Source organism: Onychomys torridus, chromosome 5 (genome assembly GCF_903995425.1).
Source record: "Onychomys torridus chromosome 5, mOncTor1.1, whole genome shotgun sequence".
Lineage (NCBI taxonomy): Eukaryota > Metazoa > Chordata > Mammalia > Rodentia > Cricetidae > Onychomys > Onychomys torridus.
Window position 1 is genome coordinate 102,789,299 of NC_050447.1, and position 16,553 is coordinate 102,805,851.

The window sequence follows — 16,553 nt, forward strand, 5'->3', positions numbered from 1 at the left end:
GCAGGCTAGACCATGTGGGCTCATAGGCCGTGCTGAGAAATGTGCTGCTATGTATTTTATTCTAAGGACATCAAGACACTGACGAAGAGTTTTAGTGAGGCAGACATGACAGGTCGGGCCTTGGATAAAATACTGAAGTCGCTGCCGACCGTAGAACTGGGTGTGGTGACCCCTTGTCCACAGAGCCCTGCCTGTCTTCTGGACTCACCTATGAAACACACACTGTGCTCACTCACAGCATTCCACAGATTTCAATTATGATCCATCAGTTGCTATTTGCTAAAAACATTACACAAATTGCACACAGGATGAAGTTGTTAGAGTCTAATTTACGCTGGAATGTATTGCCGTTTCCAGGCAACGTCATCACATGGGATACTGATGGCTCTGACCCTCTGTGTCGTCCACAATCTGGCGAGTGAAATGAACACAAGGAACCATTTCTGTATGTTCAGGCCAGTATCACAGCTATTACATCCAACCTGGGAATAAAACCCGTTTTCAATGCACCATTTGATAAGAACACTTAACCTCGTACGTACTGTAATTAGAGTGATAATTAGAACCGCACAAGAACCTCTTCAGACTCGAACACGTTTGAAATTCACCTAGATGGAAATCGCATTATCTAAGACCAACCCAAGGTACTTTTTTTCCCTTTCAACTTTACCTTGATTCTGCTTCCTATCCCAAACCCTTTGTGATCTAGGGGGGAAAGAATAAGAATTTTGTAGGGAGCGTATCACACAGAGCTAGCTGGTAGGCTTAGCTGAAAATTGCTTTAGTTATTTGAAGGGGCTGGAATCCTTAATTTTGAAATGAACTCTGAAGGCCGAGGGATGGAGAAGATGAAGTGAGTTGCATAATGCAGAGAGGAGAATCTGTTCTTGTGTGAATCCACTCATGAAATGTTAAAATATGCATACAAAAATTGTGTTCCTTAATCTCTGAAGAAACACTTATCACCAAGAATCCTTTAATTCTCTTCCTTTGCTTGATTTATTAGCTTATGAAATTATGTTAATAGCCTTCATGGTAATGGTTGGGGGGCTCCAATGACCTGATTTTAATAATGAAGTAATTTATGCAATAAATGCAATCAGCATCTACGGGTCTCACTTAACAGAACATATTGGTGATTAGCCAGAGCTAAAGCAAGGGGCTGTCGGCATGGGGTACCACATGAGATTCTCCAGAGAAATCAACACGGCTGCTGGGCAGGAGGTGCGGCCACCCAAGGCATCTAATCCCCGCTGCAAAAGCAATGCCAGAGGTAGAGACTAAATCAGAGCTTAATGAACAAACTGCCCAGTAAGCTTGGTCTGCATATGAGGTGCCTCCTTGCCTTTGTGGGAAGAGATGGAGTGGTTCTTTGAAAGAAATTGGGCTGTGAAGAAAACTGCCTCCAGGGAGGCAGCAGCCCAGGGAAAAGAAATCCTCCTGGGAGGCGATGGAGTGGACCCTTCTGGAGAAATTAAGGTCATTGGGTCTGCAATTGTAAAATCAACATCCTAGAAACAGCACTCAGACTTGTATTGTGTGCTAGCTAGTCTTGTGCTGGCTTTTGTGATATGATTTTAGCCTTTTGGCTAAGATTGAGAGGAGAATATTATGTTTTGATCTCTTGTATATGTGTATACATGTTCATGCATGTGCAAGTGTGTTCATGTGAGGCTAGAGTTCAACCTCAGGTATTGGTTCTTACAAGCTGTCCACATGGTTTTTTAAGACAGTGTATCACTTGACTTGCACTTGCTGATTAGGCTGGAGTGGCTGGTCAGTGAGATTCCAGGGGTCCACCTGTCTCCACTTTCCAGGCACCAAGATTACAAGTGTGCCATCACACCCAGTTTTTGTATGTGGGTCCTGGGGAGGGAGTTCATGTCCTCATACGTTTGTGGCAATTATGTCACTGGCAGTTTTCCTAAGTATTCTTCCTACTAATATAGCTAACCTATATCAGTCTGTTTTCTTCCAGATCTCCCAGAAATGGAGGCCGGTTGCTCTGCCATTGTCCCTTCTCACCGACCATGCACATCCCAAATGAAAGCCTGTGGAGAGCAAACTATATGAGCAGGAATTTCCAGGAGGGCCCTTATATGATACGATAGTACCATTGTCCTATCCAGATACCCACCTGGATGCTACCCTTTCACAGATTTATGTTAACACTGTCATAGTTTGACTGTGAAGTATCCTGTGCAGAATCTTGTGTTTGACTCCTTGGTCCTTAGCTCATGGTGCTGTTTGGGAAGGTTGTTAAACTTTTAAGGATGAGGGGTTGTTGAACTTTTAAGGAGTGAGGACCAGATGGAGTTGATCACTGGGACAAGCTTATGGGTTAGAGCTTGGGGAGAATTCTAGGCTGAGTCTTGCTCTCTGTTTCCTGATCCCAGGGACTGTGACTAGCTCCTACCACACCAGACTCTAGCTGCCATGCCTCCCTCACCCTGAAATGCCAAGAAAAAGAAATTCTCCCCCTAAGTTGCACCTTGACAGGTTATTGATCAATAACATTCAATATCAAATCAGCTTTGTCACAAGAGGCAAAATACCTATGTAGCTAACTTCTAAACTGTGATACAAGCAACAAATATTCGCTTTAAAATTGCATCTCCCAAGTTCATAAATGCTTCTGTTTATACTTGCTTATGGTATTGGTCAAGATGCTTGACTCTTGGAGAATGGTTCAAATTTGTCTCTATTAATTTTTTCTCCTAAATCGAAATGAATGGGCTCTGTGATGGTTAACTTGGAGTATCCAGGTTAAACATGATTTATGGGTGTTTCTAGGAAGGTGCTTCCTGATGAGATCAACATCAGAATTTATGAATCAGTGTAGATGCCATCCAAACTGGGGAGGGGGCATCCAAACTGTAGAGAGCTAGACTAAGGTCTAAAGAGAAGGAACACTGCTCTACTTCCTCCTTTCTGCTGCTCTTTGAGCTAGGACATCCATCTGATCCTGGACTGAGGTTCCCTGGGTCTTTGGCTGTCTGACTTGCACAGAAATGAGAAGTCTACCTCTCCTGAGACTCCAACTGTGCAAATGGAAGATTGTGGAGCTCCTTATCTCCCAAGACCATGTGATCTAACTTCTCTCTATAAATCTCTCCCTCTTCTGCAACTGCACACACACACACACGCGCGCACACACACACACACACACACACACACACACATACACACACACACCCATACACACACACACACACACACACACACACACACACACACACACGCACACACCCCTGACGTGAATACTAACTTTGTGCTAAAATCATAAAGTGTTTAAGTTTGGGAGACAGAGACAGAATATGCTCTGTAAGAAAAACATACAAATCATGAGCACAATTTTAATTCCCCAGTCCAAGTATAATTGGCTTCCTGGCTATATTAGGACTGTGGAAGTCTCATGTCTCAGGTGAAACCTAACAAGATTTACACCTTTCTTTGGAAGTATATAAAGTTACTTATGCATTCACAGTACAGCATGAAGTAAAATGCCTTTGGGAAGCTTCGTGTGCAGTCTGCAACAGAAGCTGCACCTAATTACATAACATCAGAGATCAGCAGTGATGCAATGCTTTGCATACTGTAGCATCTGCTAGCTGCTGCACCTGGCACTGTGTAGGTGCTAAATGAGTTCTGACCACCATTCTCTCTTTACTCCCCACTTCCAAAAAGCTCCCAAAAGTATTGTCCCCATTTTATAATCACATAATAACTGTCAAGAGACTTTTGCTTAAGGGGCTCCCTGGCAGTAGGATCAGGATCCATCCCTGATGCATGAGCTAGCTTTTTGGAGTCCACTACTTATGGTGGGATACCTCGCATAGCCTTGAGGCAGGGGAGGGGCTTGGATCTGCCTTAGCTGAATGTACCAGGCTCTGCTGACTCCCCATGGGAGGCCTTACCTTCTTTTTTTTTTTGAGACAGGGCTTCTCTGTGTAGCTTTGCGCCTTTTCCTTGAACTCGCTTGGTAGTCCAGGCTGGCCTTGAACTCACAGAGATCCGCCTGGCTCTGCCTCCAGAGTACTGGGATTAAAGGCGTGCGCCACCACTGCCCAGCTGGCTTTACCTTCTTGTAGGAGGGAATGGGGGGTGAGTTGAGGTGGGGGGAGGCTGGAAGGGCAGGAGGATGGAAGAGGGGGATCTGTGATTGGTATGTAGAATGAATAAAAATTTCTTAATAATAACAAAAGAAAAGAAATAGAGACTTTTGTATCTGCTTTCCCTGTATTTTTAAGCATAACATCTGGATTGTCTATCCATGGTCACCAAGGATGGCTTTAGCATGTGATATAACAAATATAATTAATGAAATTGCAAGGACATCAGTTCCTTGAATTGATGTTATTTGAGCTATCTCTCATCACACATGACTTTCAGGAATTTTCCATGTAGCAAGAATATTTTATGAAGAGTAAGAAAATGTATACCATTTTCTATCATCAAAATGTAAAGTAACAATCTAACCACAGTATGATGCTAAGTAATAGCCCCAAGATGAATGGCTATTTCTGCTGAGTTTATCAAATTTCATTATATATATATATATATATATATATATATATATATATATATATATATATTTCTATTTTTACACACATATATATCTGGCTTCATGTATGTGTGTGCACCAGAGACAAAGGGAGGGAAGGAGGGAGAGAGAGAGAGAGGGAGAGAGCATGTGAGGGCATGTTCCTATGTTAGGGTGTAGAGGTCAGAATTACCTAGGTTTGCTTGTAGGCAAGTCTCTGTGGCTCCTGGCATTTATAAACTATAATCTGCAATTGTAAGCTGAATAAACCCTTCCAACTTCAAGTTGATTTTACTAGGATATTTTTTAAACATAATTTCTTTATTGATTCTTTGGGAACTTCACATCATTCACCCTAATTCTACTTACCTTCTGCCCCCCCCATAACCTCCCCTTACTTCTAGCATCCCCCCCAAAGAAAATTAAAAACAAACAAACAAAACAAAAACCAAACAAACAAAACAAAAACCAACCAACCAAACAAACAAAAAACAACCACACCAAAGGTTTTGCTAGGATATTTTTACCACTGGAACATTCTCACTGGCCTGGAACTCACCAAGTAGGTAGGGTAGGCTGGCTTGCAAGCCCCAGGGATCTGCTTGTCTCTGTCTCCCCAGTGCTGAGATTACAAGCACAGGCTACTGTTGTGGAATATTATTTTAACTATGTAAAGATGTGTTACATTTGATTATGCTGTGGAATATTACTTATAAAGATTTGTTTATTTATTTACTATGTACATAGAAGAGGGTGCCAGATCTCATTACAGATGGTTGATGAGCCACCATGTGGGTGATGGGAATTGAACTCAGGACCTTTGGAAGAGCAGTCAGCCCTCTTAACCTCTGAGCCATCTCTCCAGCCCTGGAATATTACTTTAACTATGTGAAGGTGTGTTACATTTGTTTCTGCTACCTTTGTTAATGATGTAAACTCTGTTATATATGTTTATGCTGCATTTGTTTAATTATATAAAGATGTGTTGCATTTGTTTTATCGCCTGCCTAAGGCACCTGATTAGTAGGATAAAAATCTGAATGGCCAATAGCTAGGCAGGAGAGGGATAGGTGGAGCTGTAGGCAGAGGGAATATTTAGGAGGAGAAATCTAAGAAAGAGAGAGAAGGAAAAGAGAAGGAGAGAGAAAAAGAGAGACATGCCCAGGAAGGGCCAGAAGGCAGCCAGCAGCCAGCCAGCCAGCAGGAAAGTAAGATATACAGAAAGAAAGGTAGAAATCCCCGAAGCAAAATGTAGATAAAGAGAAATAGATAAAGATAAGAGTGAAGGTAAGGCCGAGCATTCCTAACTAATAATAAGTCTCCGTGTCATAGTTTGGGAGTTGGTTGGTGGCCCCAAAGAAAGCCTGCTACAGGCCACCACATCCAGCTTTTTAAAACAAGATCAAACTCAGGTCCTCCTGCTTGCAAGACAAGACATTTTACTGACTGAGCTAACTCCCCAGCCCACATTATACTTTCTAAACTAGTTATTTGAGAATTTCATACAATGTGTTTTGATCATATTCACCCAACTCCTCCCAGACCCATCCAACTTTGTGTCCCCTTTTTTAAAAACCAAGATCAGCATGTGCTGCCCACATATTCTTGGAAGCACGGCCTTCTACTTGAATGTGGTACATTTGTCAGGGGCTATGCTCTTAGGAAAATGGAATCCTCCCTCTCCCTGGAGCTCTCCATTGCCCACAGTGTCTCCACTAGTGGGGGGACTTCACATTCACCCGCACTCTCCATGTAGGACTGCCCATGCTGTCTTTTGAAACAATGCGTCCTTCTGTAGCCCGCGCCCAGATCTTCACATGTATTTTAAAATTACTCTACTGTCACTTCAGGTTAGTGACATTTACCAACTAGAGTTCTCAACCTCACAAGGATAGTTTTCTGCCATTTTTGTGGTAAATCCTGTACTTTGAGAAGAAAGAAGAGAAGTGATTGACGGAGCAGTAGATGGTTGGAAGTTACATCTTTCGTTCCCCACTGAGTTCCTGTCTCCCCACAACCGTCTCCTTCACTTGGGAGCCATCCCTTTGCTCCATAAGCCCTCTCTCCTTCGCTGCCCAGGGCACTCTGCCCTTCAAGACACAGGCCAGTGGACAGCCACTTCCACCATCTTGGAAGGACAGCTCTGTGATTCTTAGGTTGGAGGAACAGCTGGAACCTTTCCCCTGAGGCATGGAACCTCTCACCCTGTAAGAGATTCTGCCTTCTCTGTACTTGTGGGACAGCGACTCTCTACTCCCCACCCTTCCTCAGAAGTGTCAGCTGCCTCTTTATTTCCAAGGGTGACGGGGCTCCAACTCGGAAGCTTCTCCTGCCTTCTGACATGCCTGATTCTGAGGGTGCTCTTCCTTCTCTGGACTTAAGAAATTGTTGTATCATTTGTGACTGCCGAGTAATTTAAACCCGATATCATGTTAAAGGGAATACAATGACATGAAAAGTTGTAAGTCATTCACATTTATCTCCATAGTTTTGTCTGTGTCTGTGTTCATTTGTATCGGGCGTGGGGGCATTGTGTGAGAATTCCTGTGGAAGCCAGAGGTGTTGTTCCTCAAAATCCACCCACTTTGCTTTTTAAGATAGGGCATCTCACTGGGAGCCCTGGCTTGCAAACAGGAGCCTCAGGAATCCGCCTGTTTCTACTCTTCAATGCTGGGGTTACAAAGGAGCTACTATGCTCTGTTTTTGTTTTGTTTTGTTTTAAATGTGGGTTCCGATTGAACTCAGATCCACCTGAGTGATCTCCCCAGTCCCCCCTAATGTTAAAAGGAGTATCTTGAAGTCATTTACTTTCACGCCAGGGAGGTCACACAAAGGTGACAAAGGTCATACCCACTAGCCCTCCTTGAGTTTTACAACCCACACTTGACTGTACTCTGTGGCGGGCATGATGACTCTAGCTTGTCTATATTTATACTTGTATTATGAAATGAATGGGTGACTGGAAAAAGAAGTTACTTTGCTAAAATAACCACTGTTGTAGTCTGTGAAGATATTTTTCTAAAAATGGCCAGAAACAGGTTATTTTTAAAGTCTCAGCATCTATATCCAGTAGGGGACCACAGCACTGTGGTTGGAAGTGTGGATTCTGGAGGCTGCCTAGCCCAGACACGAATCCGGCCTCTTCCTGAAATACCTGTGTGACCTCGGGCAAGGACCCAGCCCTTAGCCAACCCTGTCACTTCCACATTTCAAGTGAGGCCACCACTTCTCTCTGCAATTGCAGTGAGGCGGAACTGAATTTATGATTACAAAGCACTGAGAAATCTCTGGTGTGGACTACAAGTTCATCTGCTGTTCTCCAAGCCAAGAAGAAAAGCTTTGCATCTTGCTTTCTCTCTAAAACACTTTCCCCTTCACTATCTTCACTATTCAAACACTAGTCCAATTTGGCACATCAAAAAAAAAAAAAAAAAAAAAAAAAAGATTCGGCTGTTGGTGGTGCCCGCCTTTAATCCCAAACTCGGGAGGCAGAGCCAGGCGGATCTCTGTGAGTTTGAGGCCAGCATAGGGTACAGAGTGAGTTCCAGGATAGGCTCCAAAGCTACACAGAGAAACCCTGTCTCTAAAAACCAAAAAAAAAAAAAAAAAGATTATTACCAAAATAGCCCTTGGGATTGTGTGTTTGTTTGTTTATTATGTGTTTATTTTTTCATGTATGTAAGTGTATGTTCACATGAGTGTGCATGCATGTGAGGCCTAGAGGTCAATATTGGGTGCGTTTCTCAATCACTCTCCACCTTAGCATTTCAGACAGAGTCACTCACTGAACCTGGAACTTAACAATTCAGCAAGGCTAGCTGGCCACTGAGCCCCAGGGATACTCCTGTCTCTGCGTCCCTGACACTTGGCTTTTGATGCGATCACTGTGACCCTGAACTCAGGTCTCCATATTGGTAGGGCAAATGCATGATACACTGAGCCACCTCCTGCTCCCCCTGGATTGAATGTTTTAAATGTGACCCTAAGAGTTCTTAAGAGTCAGCTCTGTAAACCCGAGACTCTTTTAGATCTTTCAACTCTATTTGAAGCCCTGTGTTCTAGAAAACAGATCACAGTGGGTGGCTCTGTCTGCTTCTTCAGAGAAACAGCCCTGGGAGACCAGAGGAAAGGAAGGTGTTCGCCTTTGCCCTGCAAGAAGTTTACTTCCCACATAGAAAGCAGGGGTAGCTATGGTTGCATCAAGCTTTGAGGAAATGACGATCTGGTTTGTGGAAAGAATTAAAAATTATCTATCCAAAGCAGTTTTGCAACATGGTATGTGGGAAGAAGGGAGGAAAGGTCAGTGTTTCTTTTCCACCTCATCATGATTACTCTCCAACCTGACATTTCTTAATCTGAGTTTCTTTTCCAGGTCGTTAATTCGATTTCCCAATGTTTCCCAGCCTTTGAAAGTCTCAGTTTAAGAAACCATCAGCAACATCATTTTCCCGTCTTGCTTAGTTTTTTCTCCTGCCAGCTTGGTGTTTTTGTTTTAATCCCCTTTCCAACACTATTTTTGTCTGGTGCCTGACCTCCTTCTCTGCATCAACCCACGCTAATGTAACTTAACATTCCAATTCTGAAGCTCCTAAAAGAAACAGAGAAGCAGGCAAGCATCCCTCAGAGACTGGGGGGGGGGGGGGGTCACAGAACAACAAAACTGAAGTTTATTGATACCTTTGCAGCTGAAAAGCAATAAACCATTACACCAAAAAAACTTACCACCTTAAAAGCTTACCACCTTAAAAAGAGGAAAAACTGAGTCTGCCTTAAGTGCATCATGCTACCCACACAGCTTCTCTGTGTTCATCCCCAGTGTTCCCACTTCTCTCACCACTGAGCAGGTTTTGTTTTGGCAAATAAGGGGCCCTATTTTAGGCAAATCAGATCTTCCAGAATATGGAAACCCCTAGGTGAACAAGGACCTAAATTTAAAGACAGAAAAAGAAAAGAGTCTCGCTGATCATCATCAAAAGTGACTTGCAAAGGTCCTAAGGTTGTCCTTACTAGTTTTACCACCTAGAGCCCTGGATTGAAACATGTACACACATGTGTTTCATCACTATGTCTAGGAACATGCAAAAATTGGGCCACCTAGCCAAGAACACATTTAACTGGATTCTCTCTACATGTGTCTCTCTGCTGCTGTGGGGTTTCTTTCTTTCTTTCTTTCTTTTTTGTCTTTTTTATTTTTCCTCTTTTGTCTTTCTCTGTGTATATATGTGTGTATATGAATACATATGTGTAGTGGATAGCCATCTCAGCATTGGCCTGGAAGTTCCAACCCCCAATGAGGCTTCGGTAATGGCCACACCCACAAAGCAGGGTGGAGGAGGAAGCGGAAGACCAAGGATCGAGAGGAGGTCTCTCTCTTGGTTCCAGGACCCTGGACACTGGAGGTAGACCGAGCAGAGTTCTCCAGAGAACACGGCCAGACTGCGCTATACCTTTGCCAGACCCTGCAACCTACCCCTTCATTTGTAAATTACTCCACAAAATAAACCTCCCTTTTAACTACATGGAGTGGCCTTAATAATTTCACCAATACATAAGTATGTACAGGTGCACATATGCATATGAACTCATGCATGTGGAGGCCAGAGGACAACCTCAGGCATCATATCTTGGGGACCATGGGCTTGCTTTTGTTCTGTTTTGGCAAAGGTTCCTACTGGCCTAGATCTTTCCTAGTTGACTAGACTGAGTGCCAGCTAACCCCAGGGATTCATATGTGTTTGGCTGTCCAGTGCTGGGGTTACAAACGTACACCACTATTCAGACAGACAGATGTTCAGTTCTTCTTTCTCCCCGGAATGGAGAGGGGGCCACTTCTTACTTTTCCTGCCCCTCTCTGGGAGTAGTCCCAGCTTCCAGGACAATGAACTCAGCAGTACACAGTGATGGGAGGGTTTTCTAGAGTGCATTTCCACAAGGGAATGCCCAGTGTCACTGGCCGTGTAGTCCTTGAAGAGGACTGCTAACAGATGACTGCCATTTATATAAAACATGCCTACACCCACATTTGATGCTCACAGGAACCTTGAAAGGTGAATCTACTTCTTCATCTTATAGACAAGCCAACTGAAATGCAAAAGTGCAAGAGACTGACCAGGGCTCTGGGTTCCCAGGTTGGTAGTTAGGATGCTAAGTTCTCTTCATTCCACAAATAGTAACTCAGTCTTGACTATGACTCATCTTGGAAGCAGGAGTAGGGAAATGTGGAATACAATTTTGTAGGTTTAAGCAGTATTTTTTTTAAAGCACCCACTGCTTTAAAGTTCATCATTATTATCTTAGTTGTTTAAATATTAAGGGCCTGAAAATTTGAAAAGTACAGCTAATAGTGTAATGATACGGTGCACAGGAGGCCTTGGTGGGTTGGGCCAAAGTGCCTCCGTGGGTGAGGGAGACAGGCCATGCAGTCACAGCAGGCAGGAGTGCGGAGCAGTGGAAAGTCACTCATACCATGCAGACACAGCATCCACGTGGAGAGTTTATTATGAGAGAGAGGGAGGAAGAGTAAGCGGGGAGAGGGAAAGCGGAGGTGTGCACACCTTGTGTCGAGTAAGGGAGGAAGGGGAAGAGGAAGAAGGAGGGTTTTCCCCCAAAGGAGGTCTTATGTCAATATGCAGGGCGGGTCCCCAAGGGGCAGGCCAGGATGCCAACAAATAGTACATATGAAATTATTACCAAATGCAAGCGTAACTAAGGTTTAAAAATTTTATCAGTGTGTATTAATAAATTAAGGAGTGGAAACATAGAAATATACCAATATAAAACAAAATCCAGTAGATATTTATGAAAAAAATCAAGCAAGCAAGATAAAGCAAGAGAAGAAATTCTCTCTCTCTCTCTCTCTCTCTCTCTCTCTCTCACTCACACACACACACACACACACACACACACACACACACACACATATACACACACACTCTTTAGAATTCTGGGAATCGAACTCAGCCAACACTGTGGGCTACATCTCTAAGCCCTTCAAAAAATCTTAAGATGGAATACAACTTCTCAGATTTATAAACAAAAAGTAATAATAATAATAAAGCACTGAAGAAATTTTCATTAAAATCAGAAACAAGATTGAACTGCCCAATACCACTACTGTTATTTAAAAATAGAGGCAGCTAGAATCGGTGGCAGCCTAGCAATGGAGGAGAAAGGCCCACAAAGCTTGCTCTACCATAAAGAACACATAGAAGATTCCCTGTGGCTCCTGAACCAAGATAAGAGAAGTCCACACACAGAGACACGGGAGACCACAGGGTGTAAAGACATTGGCATAGTAACCTAGTCAGAGAGAAGGTGTTGAAAAATAATTCAGTGACCAGGTAGAATATAAGCTACACCAAGAGCAAGGGTCATATCTTAGGACCCAGCCACAGGCCTCACAGAATCACACACTCCCCTCTTCATGGCCCAGGGCCCAAATGGCAAAAATCCTTATTCCAATTTCTTGAGTGAAGTTCTATGTAGTTCCCTGCCTTCCACAAAGCCTCAAGCAAAATCTGGCTGGATCAAGAACATAGGCTGATAATACAACATCGGTGCACTTTAAGGAAAACAATATAACTAGACTCTCCCTATGATGAGTCATCTATAATGTCTAACATGCAATAAAAGATTACTAAATAGATAATTAGATTCACAATGAAGGGAGGACAAAGGAAACAGATGCTGAAAAAATGCAGATGGTGAGATCAGCAACCAAGATTTCAAAGCACCTGCTACAAATATGCTTAAGAATGTGAAAGATACAAAGCAAAAAAAAAACTCAGTGAAATATCAAGAATATATGTAGCTAACATCTGTATCTATCACTTATCTCTATAATTGATATCTATATGTTCTTATCTATCATACCTAGCTATCAATCATTATATCTGTCTCTCTGTCTTTCCATCTGTCTGTCTGTCCATCTATCATCTATCATCTACCCATCTCTATCTATATATTTGTGTAGCAGGAATCTTAAAGAGTCTTATTAATAAAAACAAAGCCAGAGGCCAGTTATTAGGGTGAATACTGGAAGATCAGAGAGACAGAACAAGTCACAGCTGCCTCACCTTGCCAGTTCCTCAGCTGATCTTGTTTCCTCAGACTGGAAGCTTTTGAGTCCTCATCCAAATGGATCTCAGCTGAACTGTGCTGCTCAAAGCCTGAAAGCTTAAACAGCCAAATGCTTCTAGTGTCTGGTCTTCAGACCTTATATACCTTTCTGCCATCACTCCCTGGGATTAAAGCCTCACTCCCTGGGATTAAAGGTGTGTGTCACCATGCATGGCTGTCAGTGTGGCTGTGAACTCTGGAATGCTAGGATTAAAGGCGTGTGCTACCACTGCCTAACCTCTATGTTTAATATTGTGGTTTTTCTGTTCTCTGACTCCATATAAGTTTATTAGGGTGCACAATATCACCACATATTTGTACTTATCTGTATACATTTACACCCATCACATTTATCATCTTTTTCTATCTAGGTGTCTATTTGAAGTTATCTATTTGTCTATTATGTCATTTATCTGTCTATCTATCTACTATCTATCTACTATCTATTTATCTATCTACTATCTATTTATCTATCTATCTATCTATCTATCTATCTATCTATCTATCATCTATATCTATCTATGTAAAAAGCTGTGAGAATTAGTTTTTCTGAAAAGAATCCAGACCCAAAAGTTATTGGATAGGCTTACTAACAGTCTTACTAGCACATGATGTGACTAAATAAATAAATAAATATCCAGGATCAGACAGTTTTTAAAAAAAATTATTTTATTGTTATTATTATTATTGTTGTTGTTGTTGTTATATTTGTGTTTTAATTTTACATATCAGCCATGGGTTCCCCTGTCCTCCTCCCTCCCGCCCCTGCTCCCACCTTTCTCCCAGCCCCTCCCCTCCATTCCCATCTCTTCCAGGGCCAAGACTCCCCTGGGGATTCATTTAAACCTGATGGATTCAGTACAGGTAGGTCCAGTCCCCTCCTTCCAGGCTGAGCAAAGTGTCCCTGTGTAAGCCCAAGGTTCCAAACAGCCAGCTCATACACTAAGGACAGGTCCTGGTCCCACAGCCTTCGTGCCTCCCAAACTATTCCCAAACTAAAATAGTTCAAGCTATTCAATTGTCTCACTTATCCAGAGGGCATGCTCCAGCTGGGGGCTCCACAGCCTTTGGTTCATAATTCATGTGCTTTCATTGGTTTGGCTATTTGTCCCTGTGCTTTTCCAATCTTGGGCTTAACAATTCATGCTCTTACAGTCCCTCCTCTTTCTCGACAATTGGACACCTGGAGCTCCACCTGGGGCCTGGCTGAGGATCTCTGTATCCACTTCCATCAGTTATTGGATGAGAGTTCCAGCTCGACTGTTAGGGTGTTTGGCCATCTGTTCACCAGACTAGGTCAGATCAGGCTTTCTCTCGACCATGGCCAGCAGTCTACAGAGGATGTATCATTGTGGATTTCAGGGAACCTCTCCAGCACTCTGCCTATTCCTGTTCTCATGTGGTCTTCATTTATCATGGTCTGTTACTCCTTGTTCTCCCTTTCTGTTCTTGATCCAGCTGGGATCTCCTGCTTCCCAAAGCTTTCCCTCAAACCTTGTCCTTCACTACTCCCACTGTTGTCCAGGTAGTTCATGTAGATCTCATCCATTTCTCTGTCATTGGGCAATCCCTGTGTCTTTCCTAGGGTCCCGTTTTCTAGGTAGCCTCCCTGGAGTTGTGTAGCAGTCTAGTCATCTTTGTTTTATATCTAGTATCCTCCTATGAGTGAGTACATACCATGTTTGTCCTTCTGAGTCTGGGTTACCTCACTCAGGATGATTTTTTCTAGATCCATCCATTTGCCTGCAAACCTCATGATGTCATTGTTTTTCTCTGCTGAGTAGTACTCCATTGTGTATATGTACCATATTTTCTTTATCCATTCTTCAGTTGAAGGGCATCTAGGTTGTTTCTAGGTTCTGGCTATTACAAACAAAGCTGATACGAACATAGTTGAGAAAATGCCCTTGTGGTATGATTGAGCATTCCTTGGGTATATGCCCAAGAGTGCTACAGCTGGGTCTTGGGGGAGATGGATTCCTAATTTTCTAAGAAAGTACCATATTGATTTCCAAAGTGGCTGTACAAGCTTGCATTCCCACCAGCCCTGGAGGAGAGTTCATAAGCTGTCTTCTGTGTTTTTTATCTTAGCCATTCTGACAGGTGTAAGGTGGTATCTCAGAGTCATTCTGATGTGCATTTCCCAGATAATTAGGGATGTTGAGCAATTCCTTAAATGTCTTTCAGCCATTTGAACTTCCTCTGTTTAGAATTCTCTGTTTAGTTCTATAGCCCATTTCTTAATTGGACTGTTGGGCATTTTGATGTCTAATTTCTTGAGTTCTTTATATGTTCTGGATATCAGCCCTCTGTCAGATGTGGGGTTGGTGAAGACCTTTTCCCATTCTGTAGGCTGTTGCTTTGTCTTGTTGACTGTGTCCTTTGCTCTACAAAAGCTTCTCAGTTTCAACAGGTCCCATTGATTGTTTCTATCAGTGTCTGTGCTACTGGTGTTATATTTAGACAGTGATCTCCGGTGCCAATGCGTTCAAGAGTACTTGCTACTTTCTCTACTATCAGGGTCAGAGTAACTGGATTTATGTTGAGGTCTTTGATCCACTTGGACTTAAGTTTTGTGCATGGTGACAGATATGGACCTATTTGCAGCCTTCTACACGTTGACATCCAGTTATGCCAGCACGATTTGTTGAAGATGCTTTCTTTTTTCCATTGTACATTTTTGGCTTCTTTGTCAAAAATTATATGTTCATAGATGTGTGGGTTAATGTCAGGGTTTCTCTGAAAAGAATCCAGACACAAAAGTTATTGGATAGGCTTACTAACAGTCTTACTAGCACATGATGGAAATAAATAAATAAATAAATAAATAAATAAATAAATAAATATCCAGGATCTGACAGTTTTAATGCAGAATTCTACCATACTTTCAAAGAAGAGTTAATGCCAATACTCCTCAAATTATTCCACAAAACAGAAACAGAAGGAACATTGCCCATTCATTTTATGAGGCCACAGCTACTCTGATACTTAAACCACAAAGAAAGAGACCCAACAAAGAAAGAGAATTACAGACCAGTTTCTGATGAAGCAATACAATGATTTCCATAGTGGCTATATAAGTTTACACATCAACCAGGAATGGGTAAGGGCTTACCTTACTCTACCTCTTCATCAGCATTAGTTCTTTAGTGTTATTGATCATAGCCATTATGATTGGGTTAGGATGAAACCTCAAAGTAGTTTTGAATTGCATTTTGTGTGATTTGAAAGAAAATGGCCCCCAAAGGGAGTGCACTATTAGGAGGTGTGGCCTTGTTGCAGGAAGTGTGTCTCTGTGGGGGTGGACTTTGAGGTCTCTTTTGCTCAGTGTGACATACAGTCTTCTGCTGCCTGTGGATCAGCTCCTTCTCTAGTACCATGTCTACCCACACACCACAGTGACAACAATGGACTAAACCTCTAAACTGTAAGCGAGTCTCAATTCAGTGTTTTCCTTCATAAGAGTTGCCATGGTCATGACATCTCTTCACAGCAATAGAAACCCAAACTAAGACAGTAGTCTACCACTTTGAATGACGGTGTCCTTTGCTATGCAGCTTTTCAGTTTCATGAGGTCCCATTTATCAATTGTTCTTAGTGCCTATGCTACAGGTGTTCTGTTCAGAAAGCCTTTTCCTGTGTCAGGGAATTCAAGACTATTCCCAAGTTTCTCTTCTATCAGACTCAGTGTATCTGGTTTTACGTTGAGGTGTTTGATCCATTTGGAGTTGAGTTTTGTTCAGGGTGGAAAATATGGACCTAGTGCATTCTTCTACATGCAGCCATCCAATTGACCGGCATCATTTGTTGAATATGCTGTCTTTTTTCAGCATGTGTGTGTGTGTGTGTGTGTATATATATATATATATATATATATATATATATATATATA